Source organism: Boleophthalmus pectinirostris, unplaced genomic scaffold, assembly GCF_026225935.1.
Source record: "Boleophthalmus pectinirostris isolate CB_2022bp ecotype Guang Dong unplaced genomic scaffold, ASM2622593v1 HiC_scaffold_17, whole genome shotgun sequence".
NCBI lineage: Eukaryota > Metazoa > Chordata > Actinopteri > Gobiiformes > Gobiidae > Boleophthalmus > Boleophthalmus pectinirostris.
The window spans coordinates 27,189,124-27,209,778 of NW_026571115.1; positions in this window are offsets into that span (position 1 = coordinate 27,189,124).

Genomic DNA, 20,655 nt, shown 5'->3' on the forward strand with positions numbered 1-20,655 from the left:
ATCCACATCAGCCTGTTTGATCAGATAATTCAGCTGTGATCACATTTGTTTACGTTTTACAGAAACGAAACTTAAGACCGTTTGGCTAATTAGCATAAACTGTTAGCGATAAAAACAACTCGCTCCTTGCGCCGCTGATGTGATCAGTTTCTTTTGGACTAAATGACACGACTCTGTGGATTATGTGTGTTATTTCTGTGACAGAAGAGGCGCTAATGATGGTAAGTGTGTTCCGTGCGTATACAGTAGAGGAGATAGTTCATGTTTTAGCTTTTCAGCGTCACACGAGTGCAGGTCGTACGAGTGCAGATTGTACGTGTGCAGGTTTAGCGCAGCTCTTAATTTTTACAGTCATTTCACTCATTTGGTCAGTTTATTTATGTTGCTGCTGTTGTGGTGAAAGGCTGGAAAGTGTCTTTTGGACGCATGCGCACTTAACTTTATGTTGCAGTAACCGGGGTACTGCGTATACATGCCACAAGTAACCCGGTTACTATCGGAATAAACCAGCTACAGTAACCCGGTTTCTAATAACCGGGATACTGCCATAACCGGGTTACTGAAACCGGGTTACTGCGTATACATGCACCATCAAGAAACCGGGATACTCAAAAAACCCGATCATAACCGGGTTATTGATGTGCATGTATACGCACTCATTGCTCTGCCTGGAATGTTCCATAGTATAATATTAAACAGCACTACCTTACATTTATTCAATTACAGGTGGTTTTATTGCTCAAAAATACCTCGAAAACCAGGCATTCTGAGTGTGAGTGGGATTGCCTATCCACAGATCTGACCTGTAACTTGTCTGGTTTGGGCTCCATGAAGACAGAACGGTTTAATAATGTGCTGTGAAAACAATTCAGACAAAGCTATAACCATCTGACGGACCCTACACCAGAAAAGTTACACAATGCACCTTTAAAAGAAAATTATTTGAAAAAAAAAAAAAAAAAGTTTCTTGCATTTAAATTGTGCAGAACCAACTCTACGTTTATATGATGATGGTCTGAACAGAAGACACAAAAATGGCATCGCATCTTCACTTTTTATTCTGCATTTAGACGAGCGTTTTCAGGAGGAAATCCGCAGACGCAAAAGTGTGTGGAATTGAATTGGGTATGAATCGAGTCCTGGATGGGTCCATTTTTGAAGACCCATAAACACCCGCACCCCCGCAATACGGCACCACACTCGCCCGGTAACCCGTGATTATATCAAAGTTAAACTCGCATCCGCCCAGACCTGTTAACATTCCACCCGTGCCCGTGTTAAAATCACACACAAATTAAAACTATTCTTAGTGAAGCAGCCATCAGAATACAAATTGAAAAGTTACGACTTCAAGAATTACAGTCACGAGATTAAATGAAACGAGTGCACTTTTTTCCCTACAAATACGAATTCACAGACACGACTCGACTGTCCTCACTTCACAAACTTTATTTACTGAGCAGAATGCTGTACATGCCAGGGACTGAACCAGGTCTAAACTAGGTCTAAACCAGGACTAAACCAGCAATGAACCAGGACTCACTGTCGGGACAGGTCCAGAGGTGCGCCTGCGTAGACCGTCAAGTGACCGCAGGCGAAAGGACCAGCGCAGAGGTCCATGCCGCACGGAGGTAAGCACAGACGTCACCAGATCGCACTTTGCGTACACCCTGCTCCACGGGCTCAGGGTTCTCTCTCTCTCCTTTAAGTCCAAGATTAGACCTGGTATAGTCCTGGTTTAGTCCTGACCCGTCCGTGTGTAACCACTACATGCCCGCATACCCGCCCGTTTCAATTACCCGTGGATACCCGACCCGCTGCAGGACTCTGGAATGCCATCAGCTCCTCCTTCCATAAAGTTGTCCCACCATCGACTGGTTCTCCAGGTCTCGTCTATAACTATCTAACTCTAACTCGCCTGCGACGACCTGGTGCATACAGAGTTTGACAGAGGTGATTGCAGATCCTTCTCTGTTCACTAATGGTGTCTCTGCATATTCTGTACATTTGTTGTAATGCCTCCTGTAAGTTTTGTTTGTTTGAAGATCCGACGCATGGAAATGATCTGACATGTTTGTTTCTGTGTGCTGTATATTTGTGACGTAAATTCATTTTGCGTCTTGGGCAGTGTAGACGGAAATGCAACGGCAGAGCATGTTCAACTTTTACACTCTCCACAAAAACAAACCCACTGTTGACCTACGGACTGTGGCAAAACCCCATTTGGACAAAGCACAGTAAAATAAGAGTAACATACTGTTGGACAATGTCAAAATTGTATAAAGTAATGTGCGTGTAAGTGCGTTTTGAGGTTGCCAAAAACAAACAGATGAAAGATATAAGGGAACAGAAAATATGTAAATGTAAATTTGATTTGAAATGTAAATGTGAAAATGTAAACACACACATGCAAACACTGCACTGAGAAACTCTCTAATGCACACAATCCCGCCAATCCCCTCTACCCTTTTTTTTTTTCTCTGTCTTCTTTCTCTTCTTTCTTTGTATGTATGTTGGTCTTGTATTTTGTTGTGTCTGTTTTGTTTTTGGTGTGCTGGGTATCCATTCCCTCAAAAATGACAAATTATAAATAAAAAAAATAAAAAAATAAAAAAAACTTTTCCACTCTGGAGGGTGGTTTCAGATTGTTGCGTTTTTAAGCCCCAAAAACACCGTCACCGTCTAAACAAAAGGCACTTCCAATAAAATATTTTGACGTTTTTATCCGCAAGCGTTCTCATATAAACAGGTCCTTAGAAAATAAACTCTCTACTTCTTGTAATTTTACCTAACATATTTTTCAACTCATGTTTGTAAATTTCTTCTTAATTGGAGCAAAACTATAATTTGTATTTACAACAGGTATTATCCACCAAATTAAAGGTGCATTGTGTAAATTTTCTGTTTTTCTCCGTGGAGATTGCTTATTCTTGCTTTGTCTGAAATGTTTCACAGTATGGCATTAAACCAGGGGTGCCCACACTTTTTCAGCATGCGAGCTACTTATAAAATGTCCAAGTCAAAATGATCGACCGACTACAAAGCCAAGTAAACTGTACTGGACTTTCAATAGCACTTTACAGAAAACTGAAAAAAGTGAAGACAGTGATTAGGATTTTTAAACTTGTTTTTTCAAGTTCCTAACTGGAGTTACATGGTGAGTACTAGTTTTAAAGTGGGATTTAGCCTCTGCACATTTACCAAACCAAGCACACGTCGTGACAAACACAAATGTATTTGCAAACTTCAGCCACATGTCGCGGTAGGTCTGCTCTGTGCTGTTGGCTCCTCTGTACCAACACTAACATAAATTTAGATTAGTTTTTGCTTCGCGTTTTGTTTTGTCCTTCTAATCTGAGCGCATTGTTGCAGGAGCCTGTGTGCGCTTTACGCGGGGAAGAGCGAGAGCGTGTTAAGGCGAGGAGCGGTGCGCTGACGTGAGGCAGTTGGACAGGTAGGATGTTTTTAAAAAGTTTAACCTGCCCTGTGGTACACGCCGGTACACAAGAACTCACACGGTTGCGGACAAGCTGGGCGTAGGGAGCGTGCGTGATTGTGATGTGCCGCACAGTATCCGCGTGTTCCAAATGACACACAGGCTACAGAGAGACGCTCCGCACGCTCCCGCACCCTGGTACAAGTTTATTGCCAACAGCAGCGGCCGTAATATGATCGCACTTGTCCAGTGTCAGACCTCGAGTGAGAGACAAGACCGAGGCCAAATGTGATCGAGTCCGAGGCGAGTACTAGGACACTGCGATCTATCCACACGATCTTGGCGATCGACTGGTAGATCACGATTGACGTATTGGGCACCCCTGCATTAAACCTTTCTATCTTCATGGAGACCAAACTACACCAAGTTACAGGTCAGATCAGTGGAGAGGCGACCCCGCTGTCTGTTTTTCTAGGTTATTTTGAGCTATAAAACCACATATAATTGAATAAATGTGAGGTAAATGTGTTTAATGTCATACTGTGAAAAGTTACACAATGCTCCTTTTTCCATCCATAAACCCACACACAATTTCTCAGTCTATACTAAACAAATACAGCAGTAATTCAAAGTATGTGAACAGATATTTTCCACAATAAACCAACACACGTGAACCCTTCAATCCAACAGAAAAGAAATCCAAGAGCATTCACCGCGCCCTTACAACAATCTCAAGCGTAATACTGAAACTATTCATGGTATTTATTGTGCAAAGGGAAGAAACCGATGAATATTTGTATGTCTTTTGTCGTACTGCCATAACTGCGCTTTCATGTGAAGGTCTGGTATTCCATGATGAGGACAACAGGCCCATGTGTGGCCTTGTCCTTTGTGTGGATCTGGGCCAGAAGACAATGGAGGTTTTCATCGGTTTGGAAAACAAAAGGTCCAATCAAATGCTGTGAATAAAGGAGTGGGCGAGCTTTGTGGAGGAATATATTATACTCTGTGGTAAAAATATGTTGCGTATTTAATGAAATAGTTCAGTGAATGTATAACGTTGTATTTGTGTTATTGTCGGGCTTTAAACATGCTCTTGAGTATCTGCTCTTGAGTAAGAGTGCATGTTTTCTGAGGTATTTTCGAGTTTAGGTGAGTCTTTATTGTGCCATGAGGGAAATTTGTCATCTGCATTTGACTGCTGCTGAGGTAACTTGTCAGGAACAGTGGGTGACACAAAAGCCTTATTCATCAGCCGGTTTCACAATGTAGAAACTGTCTGAACTTGCAGCGTTAGAATTCGTTCACTCAATGGTAGGTGGGTACTTTTTTTATTTAACCGATCGCTGCTATTTTGTTGTGACATATGTAATGCGTCGCTAACGGTGAAAACTGGTATATTAAGCTTTTCCCAGATCCTGTAGGAAGAAGGACAATAACATCTTTCCCCTTGATAAAATTCTCCAAACATTCTCTTTGTTTCGGCTTTAAATCCTCGATCTCGGGAATAGTTGCCAACACAGAATGTATGACTCTTTGCTGAAATGGCTGGTGCCTGAACTTGCACTTCTGTTTTTTTTTTGTTGTTGTTTTTTTGCAAACCGTCTGGTGTATTCTGATTCTTGACCTAGGAGACATGAGATTGAGAGGAGGCACTAGGTGGCGACAGCCTGGCTAGCGACACACTGCAGGGAATCCGTGTATCATTCGTTCATTTGTTTTTTAAATAAAGTCAAAAATAATAACAACTATTTTCTTCATTATTTGTCTCCAAAACTAAAATGAAAAAAATGGATAGTGTTTAAATGAATAATGGAAAAACTGTCCATTTCCCGTTTCCGTAACTTAAACTGCACTTGTCTAACATTTAAGGTGATCATGTTAACAAAATAACATTATTTCCAAAAATATATATATATTTGAAAAGTGTTTATGTATAACTTGTGCATGATTACAGCTTGCACTTACCGTACAAACGGATGACAGGACAGGATTGCAGTTTGGCATCTGATACATGTATGGAGTAAGAAAGCTTTCAGAAACATCCGTGTGCATAGGATAGAAATCGGTGCATATTTGGGAAGTCCGTGCATATTTGACTGTAGTTTAACATAAAATAAATATTCGTAAACTCTTGAGTCCAATCGTATATAAAATGTGTTGTGTGTATTTATCCATCAGAACACGAATAGAAAAGTTACGACATCAAGAATTATAATCACAAAATGAAAATTTACTTTCTTCAGTACGAATACGAATTCACAGATGCGACTCGACTGTCAAAAACACGTCATCACTTCACGGGCATTATTTATTGAGCAGAAGAAACATTGATCGAGATGTCAGACTTTTGCACCGCAAATGGACTGAACCAGGACTGAACCAGTAGTGGAGCTGTTGAGGACCAAAATAGTTTGCTTTTATGATACACGTATGAAACTGCGCCAGATTAGTAACACATCCCAGGACTATTATTTCTGGATATGGAACCAAGTCTAATTTAACACCGGAGCTGAGAACTGTACATGTCGCAAAATGGACTATATGAAAACGAGGCTGGAATAAAAAACACTGCTTTTCTAATGGTCTGAATTTGCTTAGTTATCCATTTTGTAATGTTGAACAACTATTTTTCATAAACTCCAAAGCATTAAGGAGGTCACATGACCGTTTTTCTTGAGAATGTAAGGGTTGTGTGGGTTCCCCGTGATTAAAATCCAATTACAGGTGGTTTTACTGCTCAAAAGTACCTAGAAAAACAGACATTCTGACTGTGAACGGGGTCGCCTCTCCACAAATCTAACCTATAACTTGGTCTGGTTCAGTCGCCATGAAGATAGAAAGGTTTAATGCCATACTGTGAAACATTCCAGACAAAACAATAACATCTCTGTGGCGATCAGAAAAGTTACACAATGCATCTTAGAAAAAAAAAGAAAGAAAAAGAAACAGCATTAGTTTAGTAACAAATATTTTTTGTGATTTAATGTTTACTTTCACTTTAAAAACAGCATTGAAAACCACTTTGCAGTAGCTAGTATCTTGAGAATACATATTCTTCTTTATAACCTATGGGATCATTTAACATTATTTTCCAAAAAAAAAGGCGGTTTAGCAGTAATTTAGCTCCCAGCCTCGTTTCCATGTCAGCCATTTTGTGACATGAGCAGTACTCGGCTCCAGGGTCGACTTGGACTTGGTTCCATATCCAGAAATGTTGGTGAGTGACACGGAGAGAAGATGCAAACTCGGAAAACACAGAAAGGGTCACACAGGAATTCAACCCAGGACTGCTAACCACTCTGCCACTGCACCGCCTAACCTATCAACCTAATTATTCCCTATGATGACTATACGAGCTGCACACCACTTCGAGAGGCCAGAGTGGAGTTTTGTGGTCACGTTAATCCTCACCGCAGCACTTCATGATTCTCAGAAGATAAAAATAAAGTCGCAAACAGCCCGCAGAGGTCTCATTATGTTTTGTTTTCTTTTACAGTACACAGGGTCAGTCAAAAGTTTGAACTGGCTTCTCTCTTTGGGGCTGGACTTCGGAGTATTGTAAATCCTACTGCCCCAAAACATCACCATCAGATTGAAAATACCTGAAACATCTCGAACGCAAAGACCCAGATTGAAACCTTCTTTACATAACAGTTTAATCAGACGGCTCAGAATCTCCGATGAAGTTTTCAGCGTGATTATTACCCACACTCAGACAGTAATCCCCACCACAGCTCCACTTGACAGCGCTCTGTGTAGTCCCTCTGTACCCACTTCTGTCAGCCGCACACTGGTCTGCATCATGATGCTCCCAGCCCCTGAATTACCCATGAGCGCCGAGGCTGTCACCGAAGCGCCGCTGTGACACATGCGCCAGGCAAAACAGGCCAAACAGGGCTGCAGGCTTCCTCTGTGTCACGAATCTGTGTGGAAGAGCCGCAACGAAGCGATGCAGAGTGTGATGTATGACAAAGAACTCGGAATGCAAAAGTTAAACGTGCTCTACCTGAGTTTTCTCTTTTAAAAATGTGAAAAATATTACTAATTCATTTTAAACATCCTAAATTACACAAAGCTTTGACCTGTGTTATAATGTTGTTACCTCCTCAAAAACATACCCTGAGTTGTGATTTGTTTGAATAACCCTTTATTATTATTATTAGTTTGTCTACATTAAAGTGCAAAAAACATAATCTAGTCAAGTTAAGATGAAATTGAATTAAAAAACTTTTATCAGGATTTGAGTAAATTTCACTTGACGAGTAAAATGATCTGACTTTTTGTACTTAAAATATAAAAATACATCTTGCTACACTTAAAGTAAGAAAAACAACAACAACTTAAGAAAAACACACTGGTAGATAATTTTACTTGTCAAGTTGAATTTACTTAAATAAAGTTCCATCCATTCATTTCCTTCCACTTATCTGGGGCCAGGTCGTGGGGCCAACAGTCTAAGCAGGGACTCCCAGACTTCCTTCACCCCAGACACTTTCTCCAGCTCCTTTGGGGGACTCCAAGGCGTTCCCGAGCCAGCCGAGAGACATAGTTCTTCTAGTGTGTCCTGGGTCTTCCCTGGGGTCTCGTCCTGGTGGGACATGCCCGGAACATCTCCTGAGGCATCCGGAACAGATGCCCGAGCCCCCTCAGCTGGCTCCTCTCAACATGGAGGAGCAGCAACTCTACTCTGAGCTCCACCCGTCTGACTGAGCTCCTCACCCTGTCTCTAAGGGAGCACTCAGCTCATTTTGACTATCATTTTAGAATATACGTCCATTCATAAATGCAGTCTGTGGGTATGACCTATAGACGTATAATCTCTGAAAAGTTTCACATGAACCATCTCCAACGCGACAGAAACACAGAACAGACTCACCATCAGCAGAACACCCCTCTGTCACAGAAAGAACACATACAATCCACTGAGTCGTGTCCTTTAGTCCGACAGAAGCTGAACCGCACAATAGTGAGCTGTTTTTTGGAGCGCTCAGTTTATGCAAATTACCCATGCGGTTTTAAGTTTTGTTTCTGTAAAATGCAATAAAAACAAACATGCGCAAAGCTGTGTGGACAGGGAAGGCTCGCGGACGCAAATCGTTTCTGATAAGGTGATTCGTTTCTGTGTAAACGTAACCTTAGTTCAGCAGAGATTGGCGATCCCAGGTCTGAAATGATCCAAATAATTATTGTGAAGGTGGATCGAGTTTAAAACACAATGGAGCACTCCCTGTATTACCATATGATGTGGTGTTTTCTGTTTAAGAGAAGAACTCAGCGTAAATATGCAGGATTTGTGTGTTTAATTTAAACATGTGTGAATGAAACAAAACACAACTCCAGGTCTGTTTGTGAAGAGGAAACAACAAGATTACAACACAGATCTGAAAATTAGTGCGATATTTGCCTTTAAATTAGATTAGTGGTTCCAGTATTAGCTGAGTGTGCAGTAGAAATGTCTTGTGTGCAGCGTGACAGCCCCTACAATTCACCTGTGCCTCTGTGGAGGAGCTGCTTATTCAATAGTTACCTCAGACACCATTCCAGAGCCTGTGCCTTCACTAATCTGGTGTTTTTTGACAGGGGGTCTATAATAGCAGACTCCCCTCAGCCGCTATCGAGCCCTGTCCTCTGCCTGACTGTACCTGCTCCTCCCACACACTCAGAAGCACACGGCACACCGGCTTACCTGGCACTTCTAATGAGCCTTCTATACATGTGTCTTATATTGTGGATTTTTTTTTTTTTTACCATTCGTCTCAAACAAGTTGATTTTACAGTTGGATTCGTTCTTCTTAATGTCATTTGATTCAAAAAGTGTGATGCAATTTGTGTGTTAAAGATTCAAAATTGGCTCTCGTGAGCTTTAAATCATGTTATAATGTTGTTGCCTCATCAAAAACAGACCTGGAGTTGTGTTTTGTTTTATTCACAAGTTTGCGTTTTCATTTATTATTAGTCTGTCAACGTCCCCAAAGGTCACAATGCTCTGGTCCACCTTGTGATGTCATGTAGTGGTAGTTTTCAAGTTAACAGCTACGTTTTTTATCTTTAGTTGAGAAAGGTTTGCAATTCCAGGACTGAAATTATCCAAATGATTGTAGTGAATGTGTATGGAGTATTAGTGTTTTCGTCTAAACTCTAGCCCATCTACTGGACCCATGTTTCTAACTAGCTTTCTGGAAAAATAATTATGGTTAAAAGTGATGTTCAACAAACCTTCACGCTGTGTAGATAGATGTCTAGAAAGAATATATCCATGGGAAAGAAAGTGTGTGTATTGCTTAAAGACATAACACCTAGCCTGATTCATCAGCCGGTTTCACATTATAGAAACTGTCACAGCTTTGGAATTTGTTCGCTCGACAGTAGATGGGTACTTTTTGTCATTTAACCAATCGCTGCTATTTGATCATGACGTATGTAATACGCCGGTAACAGTGGTAACTGGTATATTAAGCTTTTCCCAAATCCTGTAGGAAGAAGGGCAATAATGTCTTTCTCCTTGATGAAATTCACCAAACATTCTCTTTATTCCGGCTTTAAATCCTTGATCTTGGGAATCGTTGACAACACTGAATATATGGCTCTTCGCTGATTGGCTGGTGCCCGAACTTGCACTTCCGAGGTTTTTTTCAAATTTTTGTGTATTTCGATTCTTGACATAGTCGCTGTAGAGAAATAAAATTGAGTGGAGGCACTAGGTGGCGTCAGCCTGGCTACACAACACCGGCATGCAATCAAATCTGTGAACTGACTTGTAAACTGTAATCCATCCATCCATTTTCGTCCACTTATCCTGGGCCAGGTTGCGGGGGCAGCAGTCCTTCACCCCAGACACCTCCTCCAGCTCCTCCGGGGGGACTCCAAGGTGTTCCCGGGACAGCCGAGAACCACAGTCCCTCCAGTGTGTCCTGGGTCTTCCTCAGGGCCTCCTCCCTGTGAGTCATGCCCGGAATATCTCCTGAGAGAACTGCCCAGGAGGCATCCAGAACAGATGCCCGAGCCACCTCAGCTGCTCCTCTCGATGTGGAGGAGCAGTGACTCTACTCCGAGCTCCTCCCGTGTGAGGATATCTATATCTAGTCGGCCTCACCTACGGGATGAAAAAATCTGATTTGGGTCACTTCAGTCTGCAGTCTGAACGTAGTCTGAATGTAATGATCGGGTTATCTGATTACTCTCATTATCTGATTTCTAAATATCCTCAGTTTTACCCTCTCTTTACCTCAGCACACCTCTGACCTGGTTTAGGGTGTCTTGCGAGGTACAGTGCGCCGCCTTCTTACACAAATCAGGTTTATGTGCGCGGTGGGAACATTCCATAGACTCACATTCATTAGAGTCTGACCTTTACCTGAGTGTCTCCTGCACTAACACTGTCCTTAACCTGACGGCACCTACAGTATATATATGTGAACTATCAATCAGACTGAAGCTCCTCGCATGTTCAGCCAAGAAATCCAACCGAGCAGATACTACAACTAAACATTTCCAATTAAATCATGACCAAAAATTAGATCAAATTAACTAAAACGTAACAAAACTTGGAAGAAAAAACATGAATTGACCAAAATTACATTCAAAAACAAACCATACCTAAAAATACACAAAGAGAACGAAACAGGATCTTCCAAAAATGAAGAAATGCGCTGTTACCATGAAAACAAAACTACACTCTGCCCTCTGAAAATAGAGAAAAGCGCTGTCAATAAATAAGGACGCTTGAAAATACCTCGAAAAGCCATGAGCGAGGTCGCTTCTCCGCAGAAAAAAATTTAATTCCAAGAAAAAAAATGTAATAAAATAACAAAGAAATTGAAGAAAAATTGAACAAAATGACAAATTAAATCCAAAATGTACTGGAAATATGAAAAAGGAAGTTAATTTGGGATTTTTTTATGCGCATTATGCAACTTTTCTTGCTTGTTTCCATGGCGATCTTATTTCTTTGTTCCGCAGTAGTACTTTTAGCTTTCTTCATGGAGACAAGAAAATGACCACCAGGTTTTTCCAAATATTCTTCAGCCCGAACTTTATGTCAAGAGTTGAACTTTAGTCCAAGTCAAGTCCTGGATCATAACCAGATTCCCTAAAGTATTTGCTTGAATTTTTAGCTAAAAAATAGATTTCTGTCCTTGTACTTGTTATTTTACATTCAGAGAGCGTTCGCACTTATATACAGTTTTGGTACAGATACTTCGCTTTCTCTCTATTTCTCCTCTCTCTCCCTTTCTTCCTTCTCCTCCTTGTTTGTTTATTTCATTCATAAAGTATAAAAACACATTAACAGTGTCATAACAAGAAATGAATGAAAAGGAGCAGAAAGAAGAGTCATCTTATGTTATCTGACAATATTTTATCTGACAATCTGACCATTTCCAGACAATAAACAATAAATAATAACACAGATAGTCACTTTAAAACATTTCAAATCATTACATTTAATTTCAGTCACAATTATTAATCAGTTGCAAACAGAGATGATCATTTTTATGCACAACAGCTTAGTTTTCGTTTTCATACATACTGTATTTTTTGGATTTTTTGTGTGACTTACACTGGTGCGACTTATGTACTATACAAACACATAAAGTTTGTTCTTTAAAGGGCATATATTACGCCATTTTCTGATTTGTTATAATGTTGTTTCCTCGTTAAAACATACCCAGAGTTTTGTTTTCTTTCGTTCACACATGTTTAACACACAAACTAAAAATTTAGGCTGTTCTTCTCTCAAACTGAAAACACTCTGTTCCACCTTGTGATGTCATGTGGTAATACAGGAAGTGCTCCACTGTGAACTGAAGGTAAAAGGGAGATGTTAACTTGAAAACTATACCGCTTCATGACATCACAAGGTGGACTGGAGCTATTGTTCTCGAGACTGAGGTCTTGGTCACGAGATCGGCCTCAAGACTATTTTTTTTACAGCCCTAACCCTAACCCTCGTCTCGGACTCGACCGTGTTGAAAGCGTTTGAACGTGGTCTTGTCTCGGTCTTGAAGGTGCTTGGACTCGGTCTTGTCTCGGTCTTGAAGGCGCTTGGTCTTGTTTTGGTCTTGAAGGGGCTTGGACTCTGCCATGAAGGGGCTTGGACTCGGTCTTGAAGGGGCTTGGACTCGGTCTTGTCTCGGTCATGAAGGCGCTTGGACTCGGTCTTGTCTCGGTCTTGAAGGGGCTTGGACTCGGTCTTGTCTCGGTCATGAAGGCGCTTGGACTCGGTCTTGTCTCGGTCTTGAAAGCACTTGGACTTGGTCTTGTTTTGGGCACGAAGGGACTTGGACTCGGTCATGAAGGGGCTTGGACTCGGTCTTGAAGGGGCTTGGACTCGGTCTTGAAGGGGCTTGGACTCGGTCTTGAAGGGGCTTGGACTTGGTCTTGTTTTAGACTTCAAGGTGCTTGGACTCGGTCATGAAGGGTCTTGGACTTGGTCTTGTTTTAGACTTCAAGGGGCTTGGACTCAGTCTTGAAGGGGCTTGGACTCGGTCTTGTCTTGGTCATGAAGGGTCTTGGACTTGGTCTTGTTTTAGACTTCAAGGGGCTTGGACTCAGTCTTGAAGGGACTTGGACTCGGTCTTGTCTTGGTCATGAAGGGGCTTGGACTCGGTCATGAAGGGGCTTGGACTCGGTCATGAAGGAGCTTGGACTCGGTCTTGAAGGGTCTTGGACTTGGTCTTGTTTTAGACTTCAAGGGGCTTGGACTCGGTCTTGAAGGGTCTTGGACTTGGTCTTGTTTTAGACTTCAAGGGGCTTGGACTCGGTCTTGAAGGGGCTTGGACTTGGTCTTGTTTTAGACTTCAAGGGGCTTGGACTCAGTCTTGAAGGGGCTTGGACTCGGTCTTGTCTTGGTCAGGAAGGGGCTTGGACTCGGTCTTGTTTTAGACTTCTAGGGGCTTGGACTCAGTCTTGTCTCGATCTTGATGGCGCTTGGATTCGGTCTTGTCTCAGACTTCAAGGGGCTTGGACTTGATATTCTCTCGGTCTTGAAGGTGCTTGGACTCGGTCTTGTCTCGGACTCAAGGTCTGACATTTGATGAGGATGATCATATTTCATTACGGCCGCTGCTGCCTAATAAAAGTGCACAAACACATCTGTATTTGTCATGATGTGTGTTTGATAAATGTGCAGTGGCTGTTAAATCCCACTGCAAAACCAGTAAGGAAATGTAACTCCAGTTAGAAACTTGACAAAACAGGTTTAAAAATCCTACCCACTTTCTTCACAGTTTTCTGTAAAGTAACAGTGAATGTGGGATTAAAGAAGGACTTCTCAAACTGTGGATCAGGGTCTGAAAAGGGGAACAGAGTAGTACAGTTTTTTTTTATTATTTTATGCCTAAATGAACATTAAACAGATAAAATGGGGATAGATTTATACAAACATTGATAAATATGAGCCAGAATAACTGTGAAATACAAATGAATGTAGAAAATGACAAAGAGGGTCTTGATTTGGTCTCGATGGGCTGTGGTCTCGACCTTTAAAAGTCTTGGTCTTGTCTCGGTCTCTGACAGATCTTGGTGTTGATTTGAGCGGTCTTGACTACAACGCTATATGGAGCATTTTAGAAATTTTGGAAATATAGACAGACTAATTATAAAGGATTATTCAAACATGTGTGAATGAAACAAAACAAAACAAAACTCCAGATTTGTTTTTGGGGAGGTAATGACATTATAACATGACTTAAAGCTCAAAAGAGACAATTAAAAGAGCCAGTTTTAGGACATAATGTACTAGGACCTTTAAGTCTTGATGTAGCTCTGTTTTGTAGTCCTTATTTTGAGATGATTTTTTGTAGACAGCCAAAAATGCAAATTATTACACACTTCTTTTTTTTTTATATACATTTACATCCACTAAAAAATATCACTCTGAACATTTCACAAAGCTTTAATTACAACCCCAGATCTCACTTCTAAACACTTGAAGTCCTCTTTAGGTTCTCTGTGTTGTACTTTTCCCCCCCTGGTGTCAAAGTACGTGATCAAAAGTACAAATCACTTCTAAGAACACTGCGTACCAGGCTGTAATTACACCGGTGCAGTACCATCTATAATGTTTACCATAAATTCAACACAACGGGAAGCTCCATAATTCTGGATACTACAGTGTCATAAATATGCCTCAGTGTCTTTGGATAAATGACCCTCCTCTCTATCTATCTATCTCTCTATCTATCTATCTCTCTATCTATCTATCTATCTATCTATCTATCTATCTATCTATCTATCTATCTATCTATCTATCTATCTATCTATCTATCTATCTATCTATCTATCTATCTATCTATCTATCTATCTATCTATCTATCTATCTATCTATCTATCTATCTATCTATCTATCTATCTATCTATCTATCTATCTATCTATCTATCTATCTATCTATCTATCTATCTATCTATCTATCTATCTATCTATCTATCTATCTATCTATCTATCTATCTATCTATCTATCTATCTATCTATCTATCTATCTATCTATCTATCTATCTATCTATCTATCTATCTATCTATCTATCTATCTATCTATCTATCTATCTATCTATCTATCTATCTCTATCTCTATCTCTATCTCTCTATCTCTATCTCTCTATCTATCTCTCTCTATCTCTCTCTATCTCTCTATCTATCTATCTATCTATCTCTATCTATCTATCTATCTATCTATCTTCTCTTTCCCCCCCTCTTCTTCCCCTAGCCTGCCTCTCTTCCTCCCTCTCCTGCTCTTCCCTCCTTCTCCTCCTCTCACCTTCCCCTTTATCCTTTCTTCTCTCTTCTCCCCCTCGCTCTCCCCTCTCTCCCTCCTCCTCCACTCTCCTGTTACTACCTCCCTCTCTCTCCTCCCCCTCTTCTTCCCCTCTCCCTCCATCCCCTCTTCCCTCTTCTGCTCCTCCCTCCTTTCCTCTCTCCTCCTTCTCCCCCTCTTCTTCCCCTAGTCTCGCTCTCTCTCCCTCCCTTGCTCCCTCTTCTGCTCCTACCTCCTTCTCCTCCCTCCTTCTCCTCTCACCTCTCCGTTTCTCCTCCCTTCTCTCCTCTCCTCCTCTCTCTCCTTCCCCTCATCCTCCCTTAGCCTCTCTCTCCCTCCTACTCCTCTCCTGCTCTCTTCCCTTTCTGCCTCCTCCCCTCCTTCCTCTCACTCCCGCTCTCTCCTAACCCTCTTCTTCCCCTAGCCTCCCACTCCTTCCCTTCCTCCCTCTTCTGCTCCTCCCTCCTTTCCTCCCCCTCTTCTTCCCCTAAGCCTCCCTTTCCCTCCCTTCATCCCTCGTTCTCCTCTCTCCTCTCCATTTCTCCTCCCTCTTTGTCCACTCTCCTTTCTCTCCTTCAACCTCTCCCTCCCGTAGTCTCCCTCTCTTCCTTCCTAACTCCTCCTCCCGTTCCCCTCCCTCCTCTACCCTCTTCTCCCTCCCTTCCCTCTTTCTTCTCACCTCTCCTGCTCTGTACCCTTTCTCCCTCCCTCTCTCCTCCTCCCTTTCTCCTCCCTCCTCTCCTGTCTTCCTTCTTTCCTCTCCTCTCTCTCTCTCTGCAGGTGCACTTCCAGCAGACGCCCTCGCCACGGGAGCGGTTCTCATGACGACGGTTCAGACCCTGCACCTTATGGGCGAGCCTTGTGTCCGTGTTTATAAATACTCGGGTCGGACACACACGGCTCTGCCCGAACATCGCCATAGAAACGTAAGAGAAAAACAGAGGTGTGTGTGTTTACCAAATCATGTGACGGCGCCAACATAAAGAGAAAATATTATAATTTTAAGGAGAAATTACAATAGCACTTCATAATATCTACACTTTAATTAGCGTTAAAGATCCTATATTACACAAAAACAGACTCTTGTGAGCTTAACTATAATGTTGTTACCTCCAGTGTTTGGAGTAACGCGTTATAAAAGTAATTCCGAGTGTTGGGACGGGTCCAGAGGTGCACTCGCGTAGACCGTCGGGTGACATCGCGCGAAAGACCAGCGCAGAGCTCCACGCAGGTGACACCCGATCGGGCTTTGTGGACACCCTGCTCCACGGGCTCGGGGTTCTCTCAGGGGTGGTCCTAGATTCCAAGTCCTAGTCCAAGATTAGTCCTGGTTTGGTCCCGGTTTTGTCTTGGGTCAGTTCTGGTTCAGTCCTGGTTTAGACCTGGTTTTGTCCTGGTTCAGTCCTGGTTTAGTCCTGGTTTAGACCTGGTTTAGTCCTGGTTCAGTTTTGGTTCAGTTCTAGTTCAGTCCTGGTTTAGACCTGGTTTAGACCTGGTTTAGATCTGGTTCAGTTCTGCTTAAGTCCTGGTTTAGACCTGGAACAGTCCTGGTTTAGTCCTGGTTAGAGTTCTGGTTTCAGTCCTGGTTTAGTTTAGTCCTGGTTCAGTCCTGGTTTCCTGGTTTAGTCCTGGTTTAGATCCTGGTTCAGTCCTGGTTCAGTCCTGGTTTAGACCTGGTTTAGTCCTGGTTCAGTCCTGGTTTCAGTCCTGGTTCAGTCCTGGTTTAGACCTGGTTTTAGATCTGGTTCAGGTTCTGCTTAAGTTCCAGTCCTGGTTTAGACCTGGTTTAGTCCTGGTTCAGTTTTGGTTCAGTTCTAGTTCAGTCCTGGTTTAGACCTGGTTTAGTCCTGGTTCAGTTTTGGTTCAGTTCTAGTTCAGTCCTGGTTTAGACCTGGTTTAGATCTGGTTCAGTTCTGCTTAAGTCCTGGTTTAGACCTGGTTCAGTCCTGGTTTAGTCCTGGTTTAGTCCATATAGGTCGGAAAAGTTCAGCATCTTCGCTCGCTGATTGTTATTTGACAATCAGTTACCATATTATTCCAGATTTATTTATAAAGCACTTAGAAACTTTACAACTGGCCAAAGTACTGTACACAAACACAGGACTGACAAGGACAATCACAATACAACACAATACACCAAACAAAAACAATACTACTACTAAAAAAGATACTCAACAACAAGAAATGTACATCTCACTTGTTAAAAGCCTTTAAAAAAAAAAAAAAAAAAGATGCATTTTTAGGAGCCAGAATGTTGGAGATGTGTTTAGACACTTTTTTAAATATTCCATCCAGTCCTTGTATTTGCAGAGGTCGCTGGTGCTAGGCTAGTGCATGTCAATGGCCATAGTTTTCCTGCCACTAAAAACAGTCTTACTCACTCCACAAAAAACCCGAAGAAAATCTATTATTACACCAGACTGTCGATGTGAATGTCTGTGTTGATAGAATAATTTTAGAAGTAAAATAAACCTTGCATTTGAAGGATTTATGTCTGAGCAGCAGCAGCGAGTTGTACTTCCTGATAGAACGTTTGGCAGCGGCGGACTGATATATGAGAAAATAGTCCCTCAACATGTGATGATTCATGCGATGCAAGTTTATTTTTATTTCAAACATTATTCTATCAACACAGACATTTACATCGACAGTCTGGTGTAATAATAGATTTGCTTCGGGTGTTTTGTGGAGTGAGTAAGACTGTTTTTAGTGGCAGGAAAACTATGGCCATTGACATGCACTAGTCTAGCACCAGCGACCTCTGCAAATACAAGGACTGGATGGAATATTTTAAAAAGTGTCTCTACACGTCTCCAACACTCTGGCTCACTAGGAAATAATCCGTATGTCCAAAATTCCAGACTGTCTCTTTAAAAACAGGTACAGACTCCGCCTGTGGAATCTATAATGCAGCAACAGAAAACGCACAGTTCCCACGAAGCTAAAGTTTAGTTTTTGGAACGACGAGCTGGAGCTGGTCTGCTGACGTGAAAGTGCAAGAGGGGGTGTAAGGGTGGATAAAGTCAGTGAGGTAGGAGGGCACTAGGCCATTGTGGGGAAGCTGGCCAAAGTGGTCAGAGTAGGAGGCAGGTACAACAAAAAAGTGCTCTAAACCAGACAAAATTTATTTTTATTTTTTATTATTTTAAAAGAGAATTCTGGAGTTACACCAACAAAAGTGCAAATAAACTGAAAATAAGTAACTCAAAGCAAAAGCACAAAACAACCTGCACAGAAGTCTCTCCTAACTGGTGACACCTGCTTTGCTTTTATACCCCGCCCAGCAGGAAGTACCTCCCCCCAGGTGAGTATCCAGGTAACTCCAAAAGCAAAGCAAATCCCCTTTCAAAATGTGAATTTAAAACAAGACAAAGGCCCACTTTGTCACAGCCCTGCAAACACTAAAAAATAAATAATGAAGAAGAATTTTAAAATCATCTCTAAAAGACACTGGGAGCCAGTGGAGAGAGGCTAAAATATTGAAGTTTTAGGATACATTTATATGATGACGTCCGAACAAAAGACACAAAAGTGGTGTCCCATCTTCACTTTTTATTCCGAATTTAGACAAGGATTTCTGCGTGCATACGGTGACGCAAAAGTGTGTGGAATCCGATGGGGTATGTATGCCATTCGACATGTTTGTTTCTGTGTCCTGTATGTAAACGTGTACGCAACCTGAGCAGATCTGACCAGAGTTTTGCGTCTTGGCCAGTGTAGATGGAAACACTACGGTGGAGCATATTCAACTTTTCCACTCTGGAGGGTGATTTCAGATTTTTTGCATTTTTAAGCCCCAAAAGCGCCATCACCGTCTGAACCAGGCATGGGCAAACTATGGCCCGGGAGCCATATGCGGCCCTTTAATCTCTTTAATATGGCCCACCTGACATGCATAATAATAATAATAATGGATAATTTTCAGTGTTTTAAAAGTCATTTCAGTAAATACCGTGGGACTTGAAAAACAGATATTTTGTTGTAATGCTTTGTAATGATTTTCAGTTATGGGATATTTCAATTTCTACACAGCCCATGTTATTTTTTTCTCTTATGAGGTGGATTACCAAAACACTCCATCCATCTGCTCCTGGTCCAGCCGTTCCATCAAATTTTAAAACTCTTTGTGGCCCAAGAGTCAAAAAGTTTGCCCACCCCTGGTCTAAACGACAGGCACTTCCGATAAAATATTTCGTCGTTTTTTCCCGCAAGCGTTCTCGTGTAAACAGGGCCTCAGAAACCATCCAAATGTAGTGAGGGTGTATGAAGTTTTAAAACACAATGGAGCACTTCCTGTATTACCACTTGTGTTTTCTGTTTGAGAGAAGAACTCAGCCTTTGTGTTAAACATGTGTGAACGAAACAAAACAAAAGTCCAGGTCTGTTTGTGACGAGGAAACATTATAACACAGATCAGAAAATATCAAAAGATCGTCCCTTTAAACTGACTCAACCAAACTTCAACCTATATATAATATACTTTTATGTACTTTGAAGGAATTAATATATTATATTTATTCAAAATGGCAGAAATCCTTTATATCCACTGAATTCTAAGACAATAACAGACCTCAGATGCACTTTCTTTGCAGTGGAAATCTAATAAAAACAGTAAAGTTGCGCAAAGTTTGATTTCTGGTGTCTCTGTGAAGCCGTCATCTCCTTTTCAGTCTGTCACAGCTCCAGATTTCTCTCACGTCCAAGTCGATCTTTGTTTTCGTATTTTCGTGTTATGCATTTTTCATGAGTGATTTGATCTAATATTTCCTGAGTCGGCAGTATCGTATAAAAAGTATTTTTTACTTGGCACTTTCAATCATTCATATTGTCTGTGAAGAAAAGGAAAACTGTGCAAAATGAGAGTGAAATTGTGTTGAAATAGAATTATTTAAAAAATTAAGGTTTTGTTTTTTTGTGCTAATTTTATTTGCTATATTCAGTTTTGGTCAGGACGGCCTTATCTGAAGGATTTGACCTGTCGTGTGTGTTTTGGGTCAATGAGAGAAATATGCAAACTGAACACTGAAAGCAACCTGAGAGTTGAACCCAGAACCTCCTGGCTGTGAGGCAAGAAAGCGAGCTGCTTCATCACCGTGACGCTAGTATTTGTTCATTTGCAAGTGAAGAAAAAGATGCAAAAGTTGTATATTTAAAGATGCACTATGTACATTTTCTGGTCAAGGGTCTGTCACCTTCTTATTTCTATAGACATGCCATTGCTCTGCCTGGAATGTTCCACAGTGTGACATTAAACAACTCTACTTTACATTTATTCATTAAAAGCTGGTTTTATAGCTTCAAAATACTACAAAAACAGGCATTGTGACTGTGAGGCGAGTCACCTCTCCACAGATCTGATTTGTAACTTGGTCAGATTTGAAATAACACCTCCATGGATAAAAGCATTTGACGGACCTTCCATCAGAAAAGTTACACAATGCACCTTTAAAAGGTCAAAAACTTCAC